The 24760-nt window shown below is 40.6% G+C and overlaps 1 protein-coding gene and 1 pseudogene across 10 annotated transcripts in view; both read right to left on the bottom strand.

The window, feature by feature from the left end:
* Positions 1-13089, bottom strand: part of SCAF11 (SR-related CTD associated factor 11) — a 73125-nt gene extending 60036 nt beyond the window's left edge. For 4 of the 10 annotated variants that reach the window (XM_026000167.2, XM_072765486.1, XM_072765479.1 and 1 more), the window contains exon 1: positions 12886-13080. The gene's annotated coding sequence lies outside the window, so the exon portion shown is untranslated. Of the gene's footprint in view, positions 1-12885 lie in introns of all 10 variants that reach the window. The other 6 variants (XM_026000165.2, XM_026000166.2, XM_072765482.1 and 3 more) reach the window with 4 other exon arrangements.
* Positions 13090-22627: 9538 nt separating this feature from the next.
* LOC112921212 (large ribosomal subunit protein uL13 pseudogene) lies at positions 22628-23297 on the bottom strand (annotated as a pseudogene).
* Positions 23298-24760: the final 1463 nt, after the last annotated feature.

The raw sequence follows: 24760 nt of genomic DNA, 5'->3' as shown, positions 1-24760 counted from the left end.
CCCAGGGTGGTTGAGATCAAGCCCTGGTCAAGGGCATGGAACCTGCTTAAGATTTTCTCCCTCTGCCCCCACCCCTACTCACATGTATTCTCTCTCTCTCTCTCTCTCCCTCTCCAAAAAATAAAATACTAGGGCAGCCTGGGTGGCTCAGTGGTTTAGAGCCACCTTCAGTCCAGGGCCTGATTCTGGAGACCCGGGATCGAGTCCCACGTCGGGCTCCCTGCATGGAGCCTGCGTGTGTGTGTGTGTGTGTCATGAATAAATAAAATCTTAAAAAAAAAATAGTAAAACTAAATCCAAACATGTCAACAGTTAGAATATGTAAGATGCAGCAAAAGCATGACTACATCAAAGTATTTACATTAGAAAAGATCTCAATGATCTAACTTTTACATTACAAAACTAAAAAACGGGGGCACCTGGGTAGCTCAGTGGTTGAGAGTCTGCCTTTGGCTCAGGTTGTGATCCCAGAGTCCTGGAATCGAGTCCCACACTGGGCTCCCTGTGGGAAGCCTGCTTCTCCCTCTGCCTATGAATCTGCCTCTCTCGGTGTCTCTCATGAAAAAATAAAATCCTTAAAAAAAAAAAAAACTAAAAAAAGAAAAAGATCTACAAAGCAGACAGAAGGAAGGAAATAGAGAGCAGAAATCAATGAAATCGAAAGCAGAAAAACAGAAAAAAAAAATCAATGAAACCAGAAGCCTGTTCTTTGAGAAATCAGTAAAATTTAAACCTCTATCTAGCAAACAGCACTGAATAGCATGAGTACTATTTATAAAGAAATTAAATCTGTAGTCTTCCAAAAAAGAAATCTCCAGGCCTAGATAATTTCCCTGGTGAATTTTACTAAACATTTAAAGAAATAACACCAGTTCAACACAATATCCTACAGAAAAATGGAAGATACTTTCCTAATTCATTTTGAGCCTAGAATTATTTTGATAGAAAAGCCAAAGACAGTACGAGAAAAGAAAATATTAGATTTAATCAAAATAAACTACAGTATATTCAGCCATATAATGGAATATTACTCAGCCAAAAAAAAGAAAGAAAGAAAGAAAAAGCACTTTACTCAACAACCTGAATGAATCTTAAAGGCAATATACTCAAGCCAACATCAAAAGGTTACATCCTACACAAATGAATATATATGACATTCTCAAAGGCTAAAACTGTAATAACAAAGAATTCTCATCAGTTGTCACTTGGGTTTGGGTAAGGTTTACCTACAAAGATACCATCAGGGAGCTTTTTAAAGGTCATAGAACCATTCTGAATCTTGACTCTGGTGGTGATAATACAAATCCACACGTGTATTAAAATTCATAGAACGAGGGATATCTGGGTGGCTTAGCAGTTGCACATCTGTCTACCTTTGGCTCAAGTCATGATTCTGGGGTCCTGGGATCGAGTCCTGCATCTGGCTCCCCACAGGGAGCCTGCTTCTCCCTCTACCTATGTGTCTGCCTTTTTCTTTGTGTCTCTCATGAATAAATAAAATCTTTTTTTAAAAATAAATAAATAAAAAGTTAAGATCCTTCTATGTGCCTATCTACTTTCATGAAGAGTTTGATAAGGAAAGAAAATCATATGAAAGGCTTCCACTATTTCTCCAAATGAGAAATAATATAAAAAAGCAGTATCATGTTATATGTCCTTCAATAATTTCAATATATATTTTATGCAATTCTTCTCTAATAACCCCACCACCACTGCCTAAGGTATGGTGGAGGGAACAGAAAGGAGGAGCTGATTGTGCAATCTTCACTTGTCTTCAAGATTCTTAACTCCATTTTCTCATCCCTATTTACTAAAACAAGATGACAATTAATTCAAATGGTAAAGGCAAACCTAAAGCTCTTCCTTTTTTGGTTTCTTTCCATCAGCAATTCCTCTATGTCTGTTACAGGTCCCTTGAACAGAAGAGCTTTAAGTGTGGAAAAGCGGAATTTACATTCAGAAGATTGTTATGCTTATTAAAGACAAAAAAAAAAAAAAACAACTCTCAAAAGAACAGTGAGGTGGTAGAGACTCATCTAACTAAACCAAACTTCTCAGGACTAGCTACAGGAGGAGCCCTTGAGATCAAGAGCACCATAACCTCTTACGTAGCAAGCAGAAAGGCCCAAAGAAAGTGATCCTGGATGGAAATGTGGGAAGTAGAGGAACCGGTATCTCTTCATCTTTTTTTGTAATCCAAAACAGAAAAATTGTCAATTATATCTTTAATGTAACCTTTGTTCTACCTCAGAAAGACGCCCAACCTGAATTGGCAATCCCAGTCTGGCCACCTCCCAAAAACATACATAGCATAGGAACACTTGCAAATAAATCCTAAGAATTGAAGAAGAATCAATGACAATAAATGACCATACACAAATGCCTGGTACAGGAGAATGGAAATGGAGTTCATCTATAAGAGGGGGGAAAAAAGGACAACATTTAAAACACTGCTTCTGAAATATTGCTCTGTTGTGTTTAAAAAAGATTTTAAAAACATTAATTATAGTTTCAACCCCAGAAATTAGAGTCTTTTTTACACGTATGCTAAAGGTCACTCTTTGGTTCCTCAAGAAATGTCATTCTCTAATTCTTTGTAAATTGGTACAAATTGCTATAGTGGAACTAGTATTGAAAAGAAAAAAGCAATTGTTTTGTGTAGTGAGCAAGAACAGTGCTCTATTGCAGCTCTATTATCTGAATTTCTTAAACTCACCTAGTTAGCACAGATAAATATAATTTTATGTTACAATGTATATAATCAATGTATTCCCAAATGACTATTTCACATTTAAAGAGACATTTCACAGTCCTGCTTCTGTAAAACATTACTAATCTGGAAATATGTTATCACTTACTATGAAAACTTACTTAAAAAATAAAAAAGAACATTCTTCTACACTGACATCAAGAAGATACTGGGATTCTTTCCTAAACGTAATCTTATTATAAATGCTTCAAATGCCCCAAGAGCTGGACTATTGAGTATGCATTCCATACTACCTCTAGATATTACTTTCTGACATTTCCTATGTTATCTCACTTAACTTTTACAATATTTTGTGAAGACATCTCCATTCTATATACAATGAAATTAAGTAACTTGTCTAAGGTCACAAAGCCAGTTTTAAGTATCAGGATAGGAACTCACTAGCCCTTTGCCAGAAAACAAAAACAAAAACAGAAAACAAATATTAATCCGGGTCACTAGATGTTAAAGGAAATTAATGGAAAGGTGCAGATTCTCAGGAGAGAAATAGTGGCTATAAAAAATAGATGGAAAAACAAATGGAAATTTTAAAACTGAAAAATACAGTATCTGAAATAAGATCTCAATAACAGACTGGAAATACAAAAGAATGATTCAGAAAATGTGAGGATACATCAAAAGAAATGATCTAATCTGAAGAAGAGAGAAGGGGAACACTGAAAGAAAATGAAGAGTCTCTGGGTCCTGTGGACAACATCCAAAGTTCTATTTATGCCATCTGGGTTCCAGGAAAATAAGAGAGACTGGTACATTATAAAAAGTATTAAAGAAATAATCTTCAAAACCTTTAGTAATTTAAAAATTCACAAATTTCGGAAGATACGAAATAGGATTAACTCAAAATAAAGATAAACATGCCCAGACAAATCATAATCAAGCACAAAAAAAAGGAAAAAAAAATCTTTAAAATAGACTGAGAAACATAAAGATGAAATCAATGATTCAAATTACTGCAAGCTTATCAGAAACAATGGGATTCAAGAAGGCAGGACATCTTCAGTACTAAAGAAGAACTGTTAAACCAGAATTCTGTATCTGGTAAAGAAACCTATCAGAAATTAAAGTGGAAAGAAGCGTTTTCAGTTCAGAAAAACAAAGAGAATTTATCACCAGCAAGGCTACCTTAAAAGATATGCTAAAGGAAGTTCTCCAAGCTAAGGAGAAATGATAGGAGAGAAACTCAAAATTTCTTTAACAAAGAAGAGAGTCAACAGCTATGTATAGACATGAGACTATTAAGTTCTCTAAAAAATACATGATTGCTGTAAGCAAAAATTATATTATTGTCTGGTGGGGTTTTCATTCCATATGCATGTAATATACACAACTTTAACATAAAGGTCACTGGAAGAGTTGTTTGGTCACTTCAAGTGGTAAATATTAACTCTGAATAGATTGTTAATGTTTCAGTGTATTGTTAATGTTTCAGTGTATATATTATAATTCCTAGAGCAGCACTGTCCAACAGAAATATAATGTGAGCCACATATATAACTTTAAGTTTTGGGTAGCCATACTATGAAAGCTAAAATCAATTTAGTATATTTTATTAACCCAGTATGTCCAAATATTAACATTTCAACATTAACCAGTAAAAAACTTATTAAATGTGACTTTTATATTCTTTCTTGTGTGGCAATTGTCTTTGAAATCTGGTGTATATTTTACATTTACAGCATATCTCAAATCAAACTAGACACGTTTCCAGTTGTCAAGAGTAGCCCTAAAGCAACCACTAAAACATAATCCAAAGAGATATAGTCAAAAGGTCAATAGGTGAATTTAGAGAATATTAAATATATTCCCATAATCAAAAAAGGGGGCAGGAAATGGGAAACAAAACAGTGTATCATATCCATAATTACATATAAACAACCTAAACACACTAATTAACAGAGAGATCGTCAGATTGGATTTTACAAAAACACTGGATTACATAATGTCTACAAGAAACTCAACTCTTTTTTAAAAAAAGATTTTATTTATTTCTTCATGAGAGACATAGAAAAGAAAGGCAGAGACATAGGCAGAAGTAGGCTCCCTACGGGAGGCCTGATGCAGGACTTGATCCCAGGACCCCAGGATCACGCCCTGAGCCAAAGGTAGATGCTCAACCACTGAGCAGGTGTCCTGAAACTCAATTTTATTTTAGTATAATTGACAAGGTTAGTTTCAGGTGTACAACACAGTGATTCAACTTCTCTGTATGTTATGCTATGCTCATCACACAATGCTACTACAATATTAAGACGATATTCTCTTTGCTGTGTCTTTTATTGCTGTGATTTATTCATTATATAACTGGAAGCTTGTACCTCCCACTCCCCTTTACCCATTTTGCCTAGCCTCCCATCCTCTCCTTTCTGCCAGCAACCATCAGTTTGTTCTCTGTATTTGTAAGTCTAGTTCTGCTTTTTAAGAAACTCACTTTAAATATAAAGACACAGGGTAAAATGAAAGTTTGGAAAAAGATATGCCATGGAAATAGTAGTCCAAGAAAGTTGGGATGGCTATATTGATTTAAAATATATTTTAAACTTCTCTTAAGAATTTGACTAGATTTGTTTCTCCTTCATTTAATTTTATTAATTTTATCTACTTCTGTAGCAGCTTTGAAACAATAAAGCTATTTCCAGTTTCATGCATCTCCCTCATATTACTCATGTTGATAGGTCTAAGTTAACTGGACATACACAATTCCTAAAGAAATACAGCCTTTATGCATTAAAGCTGTCCTATCTAAAGGCTCTTCCATGATAAGGTTTTCAGGTGAAAGATAGCTTACAAAATTTTTACATTATTAATATTTATTCCCCATTAGAGCAATAATTTGAAGAAACAATTTTCTTGACAGGTCATCCAGGCATACAAAATAGTGTTAACAAGTATATGTACCTTAACAGATAATTTATCATTTGTAAGCTGTTTCACTGATCCCAGAGAATTTTCAAAGCAATGTTGCTGTGGCTGCTCTCTTTAATATTTATATTTCTGTTTTCGTTTACGTTAAGCTGTTGAACTACTACTTTGGCCAGGGTATTGAGACTGGCTTGGAATACAAAAACAGATTAAGATACTATAATACAAAAACAGACTAAGATACTATAACCTTTTCTGCTGCAAAAAAGAGTTGGAGTACTAGCATACAAAAGATGAACAAGATAGCATACGCTAAGTGCCAAATGTGAGCTACAGGCATTTTTCAGGACTAATTTAGTCAGAAAGAATTCATTTAGAACAGCAATAGGAGATAAAGGTACAGACTTAATTACAGGCCAGAATGTAAAGGGACTTAAAGTTTAAGTCCAAGGTAGGACTTAAATTGTGTTTTGTAAAAAGTAGGAAATCACTAAGGAAAAGTCCACCTCTATCCCATTTATCTACTTTGACATGTTTAAACTGGAGGTTTTGAAAATAATGCAGCAGCAGAAAGTGGAGAAAGAGAGGAAGAGATAGAAAACTCGTCAGGAAAAAATGAAGAACACTGGGAGCAATAAAGAAGGCCTGATTAGGACTAAGCCCCTCAAGGGCAAAGGCCATGTTTCATCCCCAGACCTCTGAGACACACAGCTATCAACAAACCTATAGCAGAAGATTATGGGTAGGGGAAATGCCTGTTTTATATTAGGCAATAAACTCTGACATGCTTTTGTACATTTAATCCTCAAGATACCATACACACTATTTTAAAAATTAAAATACCACCAACATTGCACAACTAATACTGCATTAAAAAAGTTTAAAAATTGCTAGAGTTAACTTAAAGTTGTAAAATGAGATTGGAGTTAAGCTGCTATTACCACTAGATTTAGGTAAATGTTACTTAAAATAGATGAGGACACTGATTAAGTCACCAATACAAGATGAGAATCAGTATATGGGACAACTAGAATGCAAAGCTAGGTCTGACTGACCCCAAAGAACTAATTTTTACCTTACTGTCAAAATTATATTAAAAAGACTCTCCTGAAAGTACATCTGAGAACTCTCTGGCAAAAGGGAAAATAAGGAAGAAGATTAGTATTATCACTAACAGATGTGAGAGTCTCAAGAGGACTTAAATTTTAAAGGTGAGGACATATTTGATCATAATTTTCACAAGTTTTGGTGTGATAATCTTTTATAAAAACAAATGAGCACAATCTTTAAGAAAAATATGTCTGCATGTTGGTAGTCTGCCTGGAGATGTTGGAGCCCAAGTTACTGAGCAAGGTGTCCATGTGAAGATTGTTGAGGGAGCCCAGAGGTACTGGAACTCAAGAAGAATGGTGAGATCCTCAATATGAGGTATGGTGAGGGGCCTAGAGTGAGGAATGCATCTTGGCACAAGGCAGCAGAGCCTTGAGAAGAATGAAAATATTACCCAACTCTGGGGAAGAAGCAATAGTGACAAGAGAATTTGGCTACACCTTGGTGACTGATCATAAGTAAACACACTAAGGATACTGGAAGTCAGGCTTCCCCTTAGAAGAAAGCTATAAATCTGGAAAGGGAGAAAATGAAAACAAACACCGGAACTGGACAAATTGGTAATAGCTCATGGTTTTTTATATATATACAGAAATAAATCTTGGCTTTCTAAACATCTTTCTCCACTAAAAGAAATCACTCCTTGGAGAAATGGATGATTTTAGGGTTACAACAGGGAAAGTACGCACAAGGTAACCCTGGAACATTTTCTTGTGTCAAACAGTAAGGAAGTGCTCAAAGCAAATCAAAAGAACAAAGAAAGCATTTGAAGGGGCTTTCACTGGTCAAAGCTGGGACAATTTGATAATAAATAGCAAATCTGATGAAGAATGGGCTATTTATAAAGTCTGAAAATACGTCCCACAAAATACTTATTGATTACTAAGAGGGAAAAAAAAAAAAAAACTTCATCTTAATCAAATGATCAAAGTGTACATCATCAGTAATGGCACAAAAAGAAATTGTATGCCATCCAATAGGATGCAATGAGAACACAGCATCATTGCTGAGACACTCCTGCACAATTTGAACCCAGCCATAAGGAAATACTAGGCAAATCTAAATTGAGAGACATTTAACAACGCAACTAACCTGTAATCCTTTGATGTGTCAAGGTCATGAAATTTAAGGAAAAACGAGAGACTGTTCTAGGTTGAAGGAGTGTAAAAAGACATTACAATTAAATGCAACGCAGGACTCTAGACTGGATCCTCTTCTTAAATGAAATTACTACGCAAACTGGCAAAACCTAAATGAGGTCTGAGAGTTAAACTGTAATAATATAGTGATGTTAATTTCCTGATTTTGATATATTTATATAAAAGAAAGTCCTTATCCTGGGTTTGGGGCTATGAGAAGGCATCGTAACTTACTTCCAAATGGTTCAGGGTTTGAAAAAAACTTCGTACTTGTACTGGGGCCTTAGCGGGATGGTGTCTGAAACTTACTCTCAAATGGCTACGGGGAAAAAAGTCCTTTGTATTCTACTTGAACTTTTCTGAAAGTTTGAAATTGTTTTTAAAAAAGAAGTTAATTTACAATGTTCATTTATAGCACCTAAAACTAGCATATAAGTAAAACAGTACTCTTCCCAAATAAATGTTTCCACCTCTTCTGATTATGACTCTGCTTTATTATTTATGAGATTCTTAATGACTTTTGATCTATATCTGCACCATAACGACTACTCAGTTTCTTGGTCGCACTGGCCATATTTCAAATGCTCAACAGCCACATTAGCTACTACTGTATTGGCAGTATAGACACACATTTCGATCATCACAGAAAAGTCTACGACTAGATAGCGCTGACCTAGAGTTTGAGAGGCCAACCCACAGACACAATGAATAACTAGAGTCAAATGGACTTGAGCCTATATTCTTAACAAGTGCTCTGACACTTAGCAAGTCATTTAACTTCTCTAGAGCCTCAGACTCCTTTCCATAAAAAGGATTAACATACCCAACATAGCAAGGCTACTGAAAAGGTCAAATGAAAATTTATGTAAAATGTCTAAAACAGAGAGGGTGGCACACAGAAAATATCCAACAAACATTAGGTCTCTTCCGTGATGTAGACAGCTAATTTCTTAATGTTTGATCTCAGTTGTTGTTTTTTTTAATCTACTTCAGCAATTACAGGAGTATCAATTGGAAAATAAGAAACTTACTATCTTGCTTATTCAAAGGCCAATGAGCTCCTTGTTAAATTCAGTGAAAAGTCTTTTAGCTCTTGGGGCACCTGGGTGGCTGAGTCCTGCTTAAGTGCTTAAGCATCCCCACTCTTGATTTCGTATCAGGTCATGATCTCAGGGAGGTGAGATCAAGCCCACCGTCATGCTCCACACTGGGCATGGCACCTGCTTACGATTCTATCTCCCTCTGCACCTCCCCTCTTTCTCTCTCCTCTCTAAAAAAAGAAAAAAAAAGCAAAATCTTAAAACTCTTACATTACTCAACACTGGAATCTACTGATTACTCTTCCTTGAAATACTCTCTTCCTTTAGTTTTTGTAATATCACACTCACCCTGTACTTCTCTGATTTTCACAGTAGTTTTGGGGAACTTCCATTCACCCAAACAAACTTTTTTTTTTTTTTTTTAATGTTATAGGCCACTGTGATTCCATTCTAGTTATAGTCCCTCCCTTAGGCAATTCCACCTATAGTTTCAACTACCTACATAAGTGACACCAATTTTCTATTCCAAGCACAATTCTTCTGAAATTTAGAACCATATTATCTAATTGCCTACAGAAATTTCCATCTGAAAGTTCCAGAGGTACTTTAAATGCAAGATGTCAGAATCAAAAGAACCTTGAACCCTATGTGGTATTACCATCAATCCAGCTGTTTCCTTAAGTTGATGATTCAAATTTCTGTCCTTCACTTTCCATTCATCAACAGAGGCCTGGTGATCTCTTGTTTTGTCCCCAAATACTGGCACAATGTCTAATACGTAGTAGGTGCTTAGTAAATATTTAATAGATTTTAAACAGAAAGACAATTATACCACTCTACCCCTAGCTAAGTATTATTTCCATCTATATCCTGATAAATCAGTTTCAAGTTCACATTCTATATATGCTTCTTTAAAAATGTCCCCTGAACTGAATATAAAGCATAGACCCAAGTAACTATGCAAAAGAGTGAGACTTGGGTAATGTTTCAAACCACAATTACTATCTTTAAAGTTTTAATGTTTCCAGCTGAAAGGAGATTAATCAAATATTTACTAAGCACCTACTACGTATTAGGCATTGTGCCAGCATTTGGGGACAAAACAATGGCCCAAACTGACAAACCCTGTTCTCACAGAACTTTCATTAAAGTGAAGAAGAAATACAATAAACTTAAGATAGTAAATTATACAGTATGTTAGAAAGTGATAAATGCTATGTAGAAAATGTGGCTTAAAAAGTGGTAGGAAATGCGGGAGGAAGGTCTGGTTTTGACAGAGCAGTCAGAGAAAACTTACGTAGGAGAGTAGAAGTCGGTTGGACAAAGAATGAGGTAATCAAGTCGAGAGAAAAAGAAAAGACTCAAAACACTCACAGCCTGGTAAACCATGGACTTGGATTTCACTATGAGAAGGGAAGCCAGTTAAGAAAAGTAACATGATTTGACAAATTTCATCAGGATCACTCTGGCAGTTGAGCGTTAAAGACCATATAGGTAAGCAAAGGTCATAGTGAGACTTTTTAGGAAACTATTTTGCAAGTAAGAGAGGATGGTACTGTTTTCACATTTTACAGTAGAACCATATCTGCCTAAGTACTAGAATTAACAAATCTACGACTTTTAAAGAAAGACAACAATGACAATACAAAGATGAGTCTTGGTAATAATACCAAGAGATTACTAGATATTTTAACTCTGAGCCCTACTCAGTGCTACTACCAGTTAGTATAATACAGATGCAAGATAAGGTGCAAACCTGCTAATTTATTCTTTCAGACAGAGAGTATAACTAAGAATTTAGGTTTGAAGCTTCTTTATTTCACTGGGCAAGGTAAGTCAAGATCCAACGCACATCACTTAAAGGTAAGGGTAGATGATGATGGTAGAGCTTGCAAAAGGGAAGTTAAAACGAAAATCATTCTAAGGCTGAGATTTTATTCCCTCTATCTCTGCCACTCTTCTTAGTTAGGCTTTATAATTATCTCATTGGTGTATCTAAAAAGTTCAGTGTTAAGTCGGTGAGTAGTAGTGTACTCTCCTGCTATTAAAACATGCTACTAATGGTGAATCAACATCAGCCAACTGCACGGTTTCCTCCTAGAACAGCACAGCTTTTCAGGAAAATTGCCTAAACACAGGCTAGTGCCCAAAAAATAATGGGGAAGCTGGGTGACCCCTGAAGAGTTTCAGTCTTAACTCATGGATCCCACTGCCATTACCTAAAGACGTGACAAAGTTTTCTCCATTACACGTTTCAGGCAGGCAATATATTTACCAACAATTTCCTCTTTGCCTCTACAGTTTTATTCCCCCTTGACATAGCGAAAAATGTTTTTACAGCGTGAGTACACTGGAAGTAAGCAAACATCCTAATCTTACCGACCAAAATCTTAAAATGTACTCAAAATCCGTTTTTTTTTTAAACATACTCAAACTCTCAGGCAGAAAGGTCACCATCTGAACGTAAACTGATTAATATACTTGCACCAAAAAAAAAAAAAAAAAAAAATTATAATGAAATGAAGAAGTGCAGCTACAATTGAGAATAATTTTAAAAACTCCTATGGCAAAAACTAACCATATAAAAAGTAAATTCAGATTATCTTCCAGAGAAGAGTATAAAACAAACTCAAAGCCAATGTCAAATCTTTACCTGCTCAATCAATCAAAGCAACAAAAATTAAAATCCCACAAACTTCTTTACTGCAGCTTTTAACCAACGGCCAAAAAAAAACAAAAACAAAAACAAAAAAAAAAGGGGGGGGGGGACGATTTAAGGATTTAAGACAACTGCCAAAGAAACAGGAAAAGAGAAAGCGGCGGTCTAGAGATTTGAGCCTTATCAAAATTTTAAGACAATTAATTACCAGTAAAAACAAACAACAACACAAAAACCACCAGTTACTGAAGACTGTTTCGCTTCCCATATTCTGAGGGAAGGAGCCATATGCTTGAATTAAGTTTCTAGAATGAAAACTGCCATCTCCTCCTTCATTAGGCTTTTCCCGATTTTCCAGTGGGGGATAAAAAAAAAAAAAAAAGAAAAAACCCACAATGGGAAAACCTAAGGCCAGCGTCCACCGGCCGAACCTTAAGGACCTGCTGAGCAGTTCCCCCCCAACCCCGTGGCTCACGGAGGGCGTGCGGAGACGCTGGCTGCTAACCCGGCCCGGGACTAAGCCCGCGCGGTGTGGACGCTACGAAAATCCTCCACAGAGACACGCTGAGGGGGGGGGCGGGGGGGGGGGGGAGGCGAACTCTCACGATTTCAACACTCCCATCTGCATTTTAACCCGACTACTTGCACCGGGCGTTTACTTCCAAAGCAGGTTTTCCAAAATACGTGAGGGGGGTGGGGTGGGGGAGGGGCCGGACGGCCCGCGATCCCCCAAAGAAACGGGATCCCTGTAGGTGCGGGCGAGGAAGGGAGGGCGACGCATCCGGAGAAGTTCAGATCCGGCCCTTTTGTTGTCAGCCCAGGAAACGGGCTGAAAAGTCGAGGGGGTGGGGGCGGGGGGAGAAGAGTTTGAAATTCGGGGCGGGGGGGGGGAGGGGAGGGGAGCGCGGCCGCCTCGCCCGCCGCCTCGGCCCCGTCCGCGCGGAGGTCACGGCGCCGTAAAGTTTGGCTTCACGAGCGGGCCGGGACGCGGCTGACAAAAGCGAAGTCTCCGAAGTCTCCCAAGTCGGGGGGGCGGGCGTCGCGGGGCCGCGGGCAGCCTCCGCGGGCTCGGGCGGCGGGCGCGGGCCAGGCCCCGGCCCCGGGGTGCGGACGGCGCGGCGGCCGGAGCGGGGCCTCCCGGCGGGGCGGCGACGACCCCGAGGCCCCCCCCCCGCCTCCACAGGCGGCTCCAACTTTCCTCCCGGCGCGCGACGCCGCCTGGGCCGCGCGCAATCCGCAAACTTCGCGCGCCCGCCCGCCCGCCCGCCCGCCGGAGCCCACCCGCCCCCGGGGCCGGCCCGCGCTTACCTCAGGCCGAGGTGGAGGCGCTCGCTCCGGCGGTCCCCGTCACGACGCCAAGTTCCCCAACATGGACTCCGCGGCCCGCTCGGAGTTGTCGCCGGGGGCGCCGGGTCGGGAGGTGGCGAGAGCGGCCCCGGGCTGCGCTGCTCCGCGCGACTTGCGCCACCGCTGCTCCCCCTCCCCCCGCCTTGTCTGGCCTCCTCCCTCCCCTCCCCGCGCGTGCCCTCCCCCTCCTCCCCCTCCCCTCCGCTCAGCCGCGCCGCCACATGTCGGCGCGCTACGGTGACGACGGCGGCCGCGGCGGCGGCGGCGGCGGCGGCGGCGGCCCAACCCGCCGCGCTCCCTGCCTCGCTTGCTGGGCCCCCGCGCGCGGCGCTGCAACGCTCCACCGGACCACTGGGGGGCGCCGGCAAACCACCCTTAGCGTCTTAGGAACGTGGCGGGCGGAGTGACGTCACGCGGCCTGTGAGCGGGAGGGAGGAGGGCGGCGAGCGGCGCGGGCTTCTGGGAAACGTCTCGCGCGCGCTGTCATCCTCCCTCCCCCGCCCCTCTCCCCCCTCCCCCCTGCGGACTGTGCGCAGGCGCCGTGTGGGAGGCGCTGCTCCCGCGGCGGACAATGCGGGCGGCCCCTGGGGGCCTGGACGCGAGGCGGTTTGCGTGGCGTTTGCCGCCCTGTCGTTATGGTAACCGGGTAGCGGGGAGCGTCCTTCGGCTGCTGGGAGGTGGGGCGAGTCCTGCTCACCTGAGACACGCCCTCCGGGGAGGTCGGCGTGCGGGTGACTTGGACGCCCCCTCCCCCTCCCCTCCCCTCCCCCGGCCTCCTCCTTCGCTCCCGGCGGGCGTTTAAAAAGTGCGGGTGGGACAGGGGCCCCCCGAGCCTACGCGCAACCCCGTGTCTTAATTCCAACAACAAAGAAACTTGCTGATGATTAACTTGGAGGCGGGCCGTGCGCTCTGGGCCCGGCAGGGCGACAGGTCGGCCGCCGCGACGGGAACAGGTGCGCCTCGTGGATCCCCCGCCGGGGCCTGGGAGCCGCGGCCTCACCCTCGCACCGGCGCCTTTTTTCAAGGCCCCGGACTCTTCGGCCTCGCGGTTGCCCCTCCGGGCGGCGTCTGCGCGCGCCTGAGCGCCCTCCCCGCGCCCGCGGGTCCCGCGCGGCAGCCCCGCGGGGCGGAGCCCAGGTGCCGGGCGGGCCAGCTGCGCCGCGCGTCCCTAACGGCGCTCGCCCGGCGCGGAGCCGCTGTCCTCGGACCCCGCTCGCTCGGTGCCCGGCTCTGCGGCGCCGCGGCCCCGGCAGGCGCCCTCACCCTGCGCATCCCCTGCCCATCCCCTGCGCATCCCCTGCGCATCCCCTGCCCGTCCCCTGCGGACGTCTCGCTGCCCGCCTCGCCACCCCACTGTGGGCTCGGGGACAGCGTCTCACACTGATAACAACCGCTCCTGGCACAGGGCCTGTCACCCCATGAAAACTCGACAAGTGGTTGCTGGAGGAGTGTGTGAACGGCCGCCTTGTCCCTATCGCAAAGTCTCCGGGGGGTTCACGTTGTGCAGTTTTTTGATACGAGGTGTGGGGCTTTCGATGGGCTTTGCTGTGTTTGGAAAATTTGAAGGAATCGCCATCTAGAGGAGTTAACTTTTTTCCCCCTCCCCTACCCCCCACTGGAAGAACAAAGTTTTTATGAAACGTCTTTCCCTGTCACTCTCCGAGGGAAGAATGCCCTAAAATTACAAGGTCAACGAGGACAGTGATGAGCCCTCCCAACAGAATGAGTGTAGCTTTGTCGTGTATACGAGCACATTCGCCCAGAGGACAGGACCTCCAGGAGTGTAGCTTCAGGTGGAGGCTAACGGGGCGACGTTCTTCTGTAGGTATTTTATATGAAAATCTATTTGTTAAAAAAGTAGTGCTTAAAATTTAATTAAAGGTCAAATGATAATATCTGCCAATAGAAAGCCATAATTTAGGGATCCCTGGGTGGTCCAGCGGTTTAGCGCCGCCTTCAGCCCAGGGCGTGATCCTGGAGACCCGGGATCGAGTCCCGCATCCGGCTCCCTGCATGGAGCCTGCTTCTCTCTCTGCCTGTGTCTCTGCCTCTGTGTCTCTCATGAATGAATAAAATCCTTAAAAAAAAAAAAAAAAAAACTATAATTCTAAAAAAGACCACAACAAACCATTTACACAAAACTAAACAATGGGAATACTTCTCGCCCCCCCCCCCGGGGGGCCATTTCTCCCTTGTTTTATCGTTTTATTTTATTTTGTTTTCATCATGATAAATGTACTTTTTAATCCCTACCACCTCCCCTTTGGTAACAATTAGTTGTCTGTAGTTAAAGAGTCTGGTTTGTCTCTTTTTTTTTTTTCCCCTTTGCTCCTTTGCTTACTTAAATGCCACATATGAATGAGATCGTATGTTATTTCTCTTTTTCTATTTCATTTAGTTTTATACTTTCTAGCTCTATTCATGTTGCAAATGGCAAAATTTCATTATTTTCTATGGGCTGGATAATATTCCATTGTATATATGGACCACATTCTCTTTATCCATTCGTCTGTTGATGGACGCTTAGGTTGCTTCCATAGTTTGACTATTGTAAATAATGTTGTAATAAACATAGGGGTGCATGTGTCCCTTTGAATTATTGTTTTTGTATTTTGGGGGTGAATACCCAATAGTGTGCTTACTGGATCATAGGGTGGTTCTATTTTCAATTTTTGGAGGAACCTCCATACTGAAGAATATGAATTTTTAAATATTTTCTCTGGCGGATAATTAATTTTCCACTGTTTTTAGAGTTGGACTCCTAGGTATTATGTGAGAATGTTTTAAGAGAAAAAAAGGCTCTTCACGCTAATGCACTAGTGGTTTCTACTTTCATGTGCAAATAGAAAAGAGGGTGGTGATCTGTAATAGGTCATCTCTTGCCTCCCCGGGGAAAACACTGTATTTCTTTACCTGCAGCATCCTCCTAGTTATGTTTGCATGTGAGGATTTGTTACTCTCTCTGTGGTTTCAATGTTTTTTATTTACAGGGTAATAAAGAGATACAGTTTTAAATAAGTGATAAACTATAAAATGCAGGAGTAAAGATTGATATATAGCAATCATCACTGTCAACATTTAGATTTGATTATAATCATAAATAACACAAATGTTACGCATCATAAAACAACCTTCAACTGAATGCCCAATTGGCTTATTGTACGTTACTAGGCACTTAAAATATCAAACATGTCACACAGCAGCAGAAACACATACTGGCATCTTTAAAAAAAAAAAAAAAAAAAAGGAAGGGTAATAGTCTATTGGTTTTAAGAGAGCTTTACCAAAAATAACTGGTATTATTAATTTAACTGCTATAAGTTGAATACAAAATAAAATTGAAATTAAGAGGTGGAATCACCATGTAAAGACTCTAAAGTTGGAAACAACTCTAATATCGACTTGCACATGATACCCTTGCAGTTTTGAACAAATTGCCTAATTTTTCTGGTCCTCAGTTTTCATATCCATTATAGTGGAAAATTTTATTTTAATGATCTCTGGCATTTTTATAACAGGAGTGTGTGAATTCCAAGGGTGTACAGTTTAATACTCATAAGGAAAATATGACCAAATATATAGTGTCTTTTTAAGGAATGAAAAATACATGCTATAGGGAAAAGTTAGTTTTGCAGAAATTAAAAAAAAAAAAAACCACGATTTATCTCTATTTTCACAACTGTGAAGAATTTTAATCAAGGTGATACTGATTTTTACCCAATCATTTTCTGTGTGGAATTAAATTTACTACAGCAACAATCATTTGGGTGTCTACTATCTGGGAGGTGGTGTCAGGTGGTTATAGATGAATGAACAGTGTCTCAGAGACAAGTTAGTAAGTACAGAGAAGTACAAAAACAAGCTAAAGCAGAATGTGTCATCAAAGGAATAAAAACAAACTGCTGGTTGGGAAAGAGGTTGTCAAATGAGGGAGAGAATACAAAAAGGACCAAGGGCAATTTCATCAAAGAGCAAATCTGAACAAAATATAGCCAGATATTATTATTCCATATAAAAACTCTAGTTTCTCTCAGGTTGGTCTCCCATCCCCCACAGCACCTCTTACCATTTTTTACCACTTCCCTCAAGTTTCAACCTCACAATCACTCCTGCAGAGCCATTCAACCCTGAACCCAGCAAAAGATCTCACCATAGTCTTTTACTTACCGTCTTTCCCCTATACCTGCCAAGTCTGTCTGTAACTGCCTGCCCACACTTGTTTTCCTTTACCACAGAGGAAGCCCTCGCTCTTCTCTTGCTTAATCCTTAGCTTTCTACTTGCTCTGTAGATCTGTTTTTTACAGACTTTGGGATTTATAGACCATCAGCATTTCCAACAGTTTAGGAACTGACATAGGGCTGCTAACTTTTTAATCTTGACAACAGTATATATATATTTTTAAAATCCTCCCATCTCCTATCACTCCGAATTCCTTTTTTAAAAATGCACTTTCAACCCTAAAGTTTTATGAACTATGTTGTTTATTTGCATTTCCCTGTGGAACAGTGAGGCCATCCCAGGACTGGTACTTTGGGGACTGCTCTGAAATGAATCCTCTCCATCCCCTCAGGGCCCATGCTATGGGTTATTCTATCTTCAATATTTTCAATCTCTGCTTTACTGAAGATTAATTTATCTTCTCTCCAAATCTAAAAATAGTTTATATCTAAAACTACTTCCTCATTTCACTTTCTACTCGCTTGTTTAAAAGGCAGCAAACATTCATTTTAACAATTCAAACAACACAGAAGTATAACAAAGTATATTTCAGAAGCAAATAAAGAAAGTTTTCCTTTCCCTATCTCAATCCTAGATAAAAATCAAGGTTAAAAGGTCAATGTCTCTCTCCATGCTTTTTCCAATGGTAATAGAAACACATTAATAGAAATTTTGATTTTTGCAAATAATGAATTACATCGTATGTATTTTTCTGCAACTTTTTCTTCCTGAAGTTTATCATGGATCTCTTATCTAGCTCGTTCTTTTAACTAGCTGTACAATATACTATTAATGTGCCATAATTTTTAAGCCATTTCTTTATTAATAGATCATTTAGATTTGTCCAGATTTTGTGCCATTATAAACATTGCTAGAATGAGTATCCTTATACATGTAGCTTCTTTAAATTGTGTGGGTTTTTTTCTATAGACTCAAATCCTTAGAGTGAGATTGTTGAAACAAAAGATATGTATACATTTTGAATAGATACTGCCTGTAGAAGATCTATATGGATTTTGTTTGTCTTGTTTGTTTTGACACCCAACATTCATCCCCTCTTCTAGTGACAGCACCTCATTTTCTTTAGATCATTTAGTCCTCCTCTATTAATTACTCTGTGCAGTTACAATGGTATTGACTCCTCCTTTGGCTTCTACATTTGGTCGATAAGAGCATAATATCACATAGGTATAATATTCTGTAGTTCAGGGATGAGCACATGAATCAATTTCAGGACAGTAAGAGATCAAGGACTTTTCTTCTTTGCTAGACTTGTTGCTGTAAGGATGTAAGCTCTCTTCATGAAGACAGACTGAAGAAGAAGATAGAACTAAGACTTGGAAAGAAATTAGATTCTAATAACATTTAAATAGATTCCATCTAGCTATGTCTAGATTTTCAGTTATGTGACTCTATAAGTAACTTTTGGCTCAGAGGGGTTGTAAATTGGATTTTCTTTTTTTTTTTTAAGATTTATTTATTTAGAGAGACACACACACAGAGAGAGAGAGAGAGAGAGAGAGAGATAGGCAGAGACACAGGCAGAGCGAGAAGCCGACTCCATGCAGGCAGCCCAGCAAGGGACTCCATCCCGGGTCTCCAGGATCACACCCTGGACTGAAGGCGGCGCTAAACCTCTGAGCCCCCCGGGCTGCCCTGTAAATTGGATTTTCTGTTACTTTTGACCAAAGATGTCTTGAGTGAGACACCACCAGATTACCTGTAGAATTATTGCAGTTCACATTCCAGTCAAAAGGCAGAAGAATGTCTATTCTCTGATCAGGACTGAAGCACAAATCCTAACATTTTTGTTCGTACAATGTGCATTAAATGCTCTCTCACTATTATTTTAATTAGTGTTTCCCTGACGACTAATAGGGCTGAACTTGTTTTCATATATTTTTGGGCTGTACATGGTCTTTTTTATGTTTTTATATTAAGTTGTTTGTCTTCATATTTTTCTGATCTTTTTTATATTAGGCCTTATTAACTCCTGGTGTTCCATATATGTAAATACTATTTTTTTCATAATCCTCTTTTGACTTTCCTCATGATGCCTTTTGTCATAAGAAGGTTTTAATTTTTGTATCGTCGAACCTGTCCATTCACTCTTAAACCCACAACAATTAGGTTATGTAATCACCACTCCATTGAAACTGCTCTTGGAAAAAATCACCAGTGACCTCATACTTACCAAGTATGACGAACTCTTTATAGTCCTTAGCAAGCAGTTGTGTCTCCTTTTGACTACCTACTGTGTACCAAACTCTGTGCTGGGCACTGGTGGTATAAATGAGATATTGTTCTTGCCCTTAAAGAGTTTACAGTTTATTGCAACGGTCAATCAAATGAACATATTTCAGTATGTAATTGATGATGTTGAGTTTGTGTTATGGGCTGAATCATGCCCCCCCAAAAAGTTCATGTGTTTAGTACACCTCAGGACATAATTGTATTTGAAGACAAGGTTTTTAAAGAGCTGATTAAGTTAAAATAAGTTCTTTAGGGTAGGCCTGCATCATTCAGCTACTGTATCAAACCCAATGTGACTGATATCCTTACAACAAAAGGAGATTAGGACATAGACATGTGTGCACACAGAGGGGAAACCATGCAAAGGCAGGAGAAGATGGTCATCTACAAGCCAAGAAAAAAGGCCTCAGAAGAAACAACCCTACCAACCTCTTAGACTGGTAGCCTCCAGAACTGTGAGAAAATAGATTTCTCTTGTTTAAGCACCCAGTCTGTGGTACTTTGTTATGGCAGCACTAGCAAATGAATATAGTTTGTCTCCACAACATCTCTTTCATACTTCCCCCTTGTGTAGCATCCCTGTGATTTTGGAAGGCAAAGATATAAACAAACCAACAATTCCAGCACTCAAGATAATCCCATACCTCTTGTCACAGTGAGTGGATTAGGAAACCCAGACTTTGACCAATTTGTCTGTGAACCTTGAATTGCTGTGACTCTGAGAAAGATTTTTCCTTATTCTTTAAATAAAGCTGCTAAAAGCCTGCTCTCTTTCCATTTGGATGGTGAAGGTTGAGTATATAAACCCTGGAATTACTGCAGTTACTGTCATTGTGAACAAAGCTGGCTTTAGAATAATGCTGATTCTAAAGCAGAGCAGAGAAATGGAGCAAAACCGGGGCCTTGACATCATTCAGCTACTGAATCAAATCAATCCTGATACCTGCCCAGTTATGTGAGCCAATAAATCCCCTTTGTCATTTAAGCAACTTTTATTTTTTTTAAAAAAAACTTACAATACAAAAAAAATAAAATAAAATAAAATAAATAAAAATAAAAATAAAATAAAATAAAAACTTACAATACAAAAGGTCTTAGTTATGAGGTACACAGGGAAGGGAATCCATCACAGATCGAGTTCCCCAGGAAATACTCTTTGACATGAAGATTCAGGTGCAGAAATTTCACTGGCCTTCCTCTTGGGATCCACCTCTGGAATGAGTGAAGGAAGTAAGATTGGACACAGGAAGAAGTTAAACTATGATGCAGTCCAGCAAAGGTGTCAGCCTTGTCTACAGACAGCTTTGAAGACTTTATGCTACCTCAGTGATCAATCATTTTGGCTGAACCCAGAGAAGTAAGGAGGTCCTCCTTGAGCCAAAGGTAAGTTCTAGAGTATGATCAGTTGAAAGCTATCAGCCTCCAGTAATTCTAGCAGCTGGTATAGAATGACTTTGGTCCTGGATGGGGTGATCTCTGCAGTACACCACAATATTTATGACCATCCACCCCTTTACATATAATAAGTTCTAGAAGCAGCTCTTCCAAAGTTCTGTTGGGTCTCTTTTCCTGGAAAAATTCACTAGAAAAGGGCTGGTGGGATTAACTACAGTCCTTGAAGCTGCTTTGGGGGCCCAAATTGAAGCTGGTTATCTCCTTTCTCTGCCACCCGTTCTAGATTCCCCTCGCCCGCTGTTTATTTAGTGCTTTTTTATTTATTTATTTTTAAACTATTTATTTATTTATTCATGAGAGACACACAGAGAGAGACAGAAACATAGGTAGAGGGATAAGCAGCCTCCATGCAGGGAGCCCGATGTTGGACTCGATCCCAGACCCTGGGATCACGTCCTGAGCCAAAGGCAGACGCTCAACAGCTGAGCCACCCAGGTGTCCCTATTTAGTGCTTTTTTAGTGCAGTGACCTAGACCATCTTCTCTGAAGTAACTTAGCCCTTCATCACCAGGTCCTTCTCAAGTTGTGGCTGTTGCACTTGCCCATGTACCATCTAAATTGGTCAAGTGGAAACTAAGACACCCAAATGGATTACTTGATTATCAAACATACTCTTTCCTGTCTGCATTGTATAAGCTGTGGAGATTAGGGTCAATTATTCTTTCCTGCTGGTTTCTTGGAATGAAGATTCTAAAGTGACCTAGCAGTAGCTGGGGGTTTAACGGGACTCTTCCTGAAGCCAACATCCCTAACCTCTGGGAGAAAAAGGTTAAAAATTCCCCACGTGGATCACTGATAACCAATGTAGAGAAATAATCCTACTTCCACCCTTCAGCTATTGGACCCCCATATATTCTCCCTATTGGGGACCCTGTACCATATAATGAATATTAATTTAGAGTTTACCTTGAGTCCTAGAGGATGATGTCCCTTCTCAGAAGGTATCCTTTGCAAGCTAGCACCTCAGCTGAATCTTCAACAAGTAAGACAAGTAGTTGGTCTAGGTGGCATAGTTTATGAAAAGATCAGTGGATCCTATGGTCATATGTTCACTACTATATTAACTACCTGGTCATTGGACCAAACACTTTATTTATTTTTTTTTTAATTTTTATTTATTTATGATAGTCATACAAAGAGAGACAGAGACACAGGCAGAGGGAGAAGCAGGCTCCATGCACCGGGAGCCCGACGTAGGATTCGATCCCGGGTCTCCAGGATCGCGCCCTGGGCCAAAGGCAGGCGCCAAACCGCTGCGCCACCCAGGGATCCCGGACCAAACACTTTAAATCCTCAATGGTACTGGTTAAGACCATTCAGGCAAGAGGTCTAACTTGGAATATATTTTTGTATTCCAGTCAAGATACATACTACTTCCAGGATGGAATGAATCCAAGGTAGACAACTTGCCACCAAGTAGCTGGCAAAAGACTGGGTGATGTTATCTGGACAAGTTACTATTTCTTGTAGTTGTTTAGTGCTCTTCTGTGATGAAAGCTCTCTGTTGGGCATTAATGTGTGAAGCAAAGATCTTCACATTTCATATCTACTTTTACAGATTGAACCACATGCCTTTTCCCCAGACCTCTTTATCTCCTGTCTTTCTCCCTCCAGACTCTGACCAAGCAGAGAAGCTTTTTGCCAATGCCCATAACTTTCCACTCAAACTACCCAATGCACAAGTCAAATCTCTACCCAGTTGGAGATATTTCCCTCACTTTCAGGGCCACTCATAAGTGGCTGCCTGTGGCACTTGGACATTGGGACTGTCACGTCCTAGATACCAATGGAAGATGGAAAGGCCAGGCCAAGCATGAGAAATAGTCTTTTGGGGACCCAAATAAGGAGTCCATGGGTCTTGAAGACTTCTTTGTATTTGTTAAATGTCTGCTCCACATTCTTGGCCTGTTTCTGCTACCTCATGAGCTACTATTTCTTCCTATAATGGAACTTGACCTTCTTTCTCTTCTCCTCTAGCATAGCTATCATGGCCTATACTTCCAGGGAATCTTGCAAACCAGGTGCCCCAGGTATGCAAACTTCTGAGTAAGCTTCAGTTAGTTATACAACCTTGAGGGCAATAAAAACCACCATCTGCTTTTTCTTCTTATGGGGAAGGGGTCACAGGAGCAGGAGTGGGATCCCATCAAATACCACGAGGCTGTCCAAGGTGGCTAGGCCTTACCTGGTCTTGAGCAGCAAAATGCCTTGTACCATTCTACCAAAAGATGTAGCCAGTGGCCCAGAAGTAACAGGGGACTGGAAGTGGTAGGGCCCACAGGATGAGTTGGTGTTCATGCATTTGTGGAAGAAGACCAGGTACCACAATTTGTTTCTGTAGAAATTGCCAGAAATGTGGATGCCCTCACAGTGCATGACCACCAACTTCCTGGTGGGCAGTACTACTTAGCCGTGATGCTCACCTGACAACACCAGAGATGGCCATGGCTATCCATGTACTGTGACTAGCCCCAACACCGTCTTTGGCATCTGACTGGAAAAGGCCAGAAATTATTCAAAAGATATTTAAGATTCCATTGCAGATGATATGACCTCACTCCAGAACCCATGGGATCTGTGTTGTGATGGTCCCACTGGCACTTGCCGTAAACTATTAAATTTATTTATAGACAAAGAAGTTTGAATATATAGGGAGAAAGCAAAAATCTTTATGAATCTCATCATTAGAGACAATTCTTGTCATCAGCATCCTAGTAAGCATCTCTTTAGACCTTTTTCCGTATATTTACATAAACAAAACTATCAATGTGATTGCTGTTTTACAACCTGCTTTTTGATTCAATAATATGTCAGTGGATCTAGAAATACATCATTTCTTTGTTTGGATATATCATAAATTATCTAACCAGCTTGCTGTAGATAATGAGTTCTTACCTGGATGGTACTGCCCTCTAGAGTATGTTTTGTGTTTAGAGTTTTTACATTTTTAAATACGAATTTTGTTACAAATTGCTTTCCTTTTATTTCTCTTTAATATTACAATTAGGTATATTTTGTTTTAGGTATCTATGACTTCCATTTCAGGACTGTAAAGGAAGTCTTAACAAAATATTTATTATAAAAAGGGGACTGAGTCAGCTAGGATGGATTGAGAAGCATTACTTATAGATGGACATAGAATACTTCCAATTTTCAATATTACAAAGCAGGCTCTAATGAACATATATATATATATATATATACACACACACACACACACACACACACATTCATCCTTTGGAGTAGGTTTGCTACATTAAAGAGATTGCTCTTCCTACAAAAGCTAGATAAAACTTTCTCAAAACTCAGATTTTATGCTCTAGAATAAACCTAGAATCTTCCCCATGATTCTGAAAGTTGCAGTAATTTATTTTATTCCTAGTCACTTCTGATTTTAATTTCTGATTTACCTAATTTCTCTTTCTCTTCTGTGTTTTTGTTTGTTTTGTTTTGTTTTTAGCAACAGCTATTTTGAGATCTACTTTACACACCATACAATTCGCCCATTTAATGTATACAGTGCAATGGTTTTTGATGTATTCAGAGTTGGGCAAGCATCCTTGCAATCAATGTTTGTTTCTTTTTTATTTTTAAACATTTTATTTATTTATTCATGAGAGACACACACACACACAGAGAGAGAGAGAGAGAGGCAGAGACACAGGCAGAGGGAGAAGCAGGCTCCCTGTGGGGAGCTCAGTGTGGGACCCAGTCCACAGACCCCCGGAACACAACCTGAGCCAAAGGCAGTTGCTCAATCACTGAGCCACCCAGGTGCTACTCGATGTTTGTTTCTTTTAAAAATTTTATTTACTTTAGAAAGTGTGTTGGCGGGGGTGGGGCAGGAGGGGCAGAGGGAGAAGGTGAGGGAGACAGAATAATACCAAGCCAACTCTGCGCTGAGTACAG

Source organism: Vulpes vulpes, chromosome 8 (genome assembly GCF_048418805.1).
Source record: "Vulpes vulpes isolate BD-2025 chromosome 8, VulVul3, whole genome shotgun sequence".
Classification (NCBI taxonomy): Eukaryota; Metazoa; Chordata; class Mammalia; order Carnivora; family Canidae; genus Vulpes; species Vulpes vulpes.
Note: the sequence above shows the minus strand (reverse complement) of the source record. Positions and strands in the feature narration are given on the sequence as shown.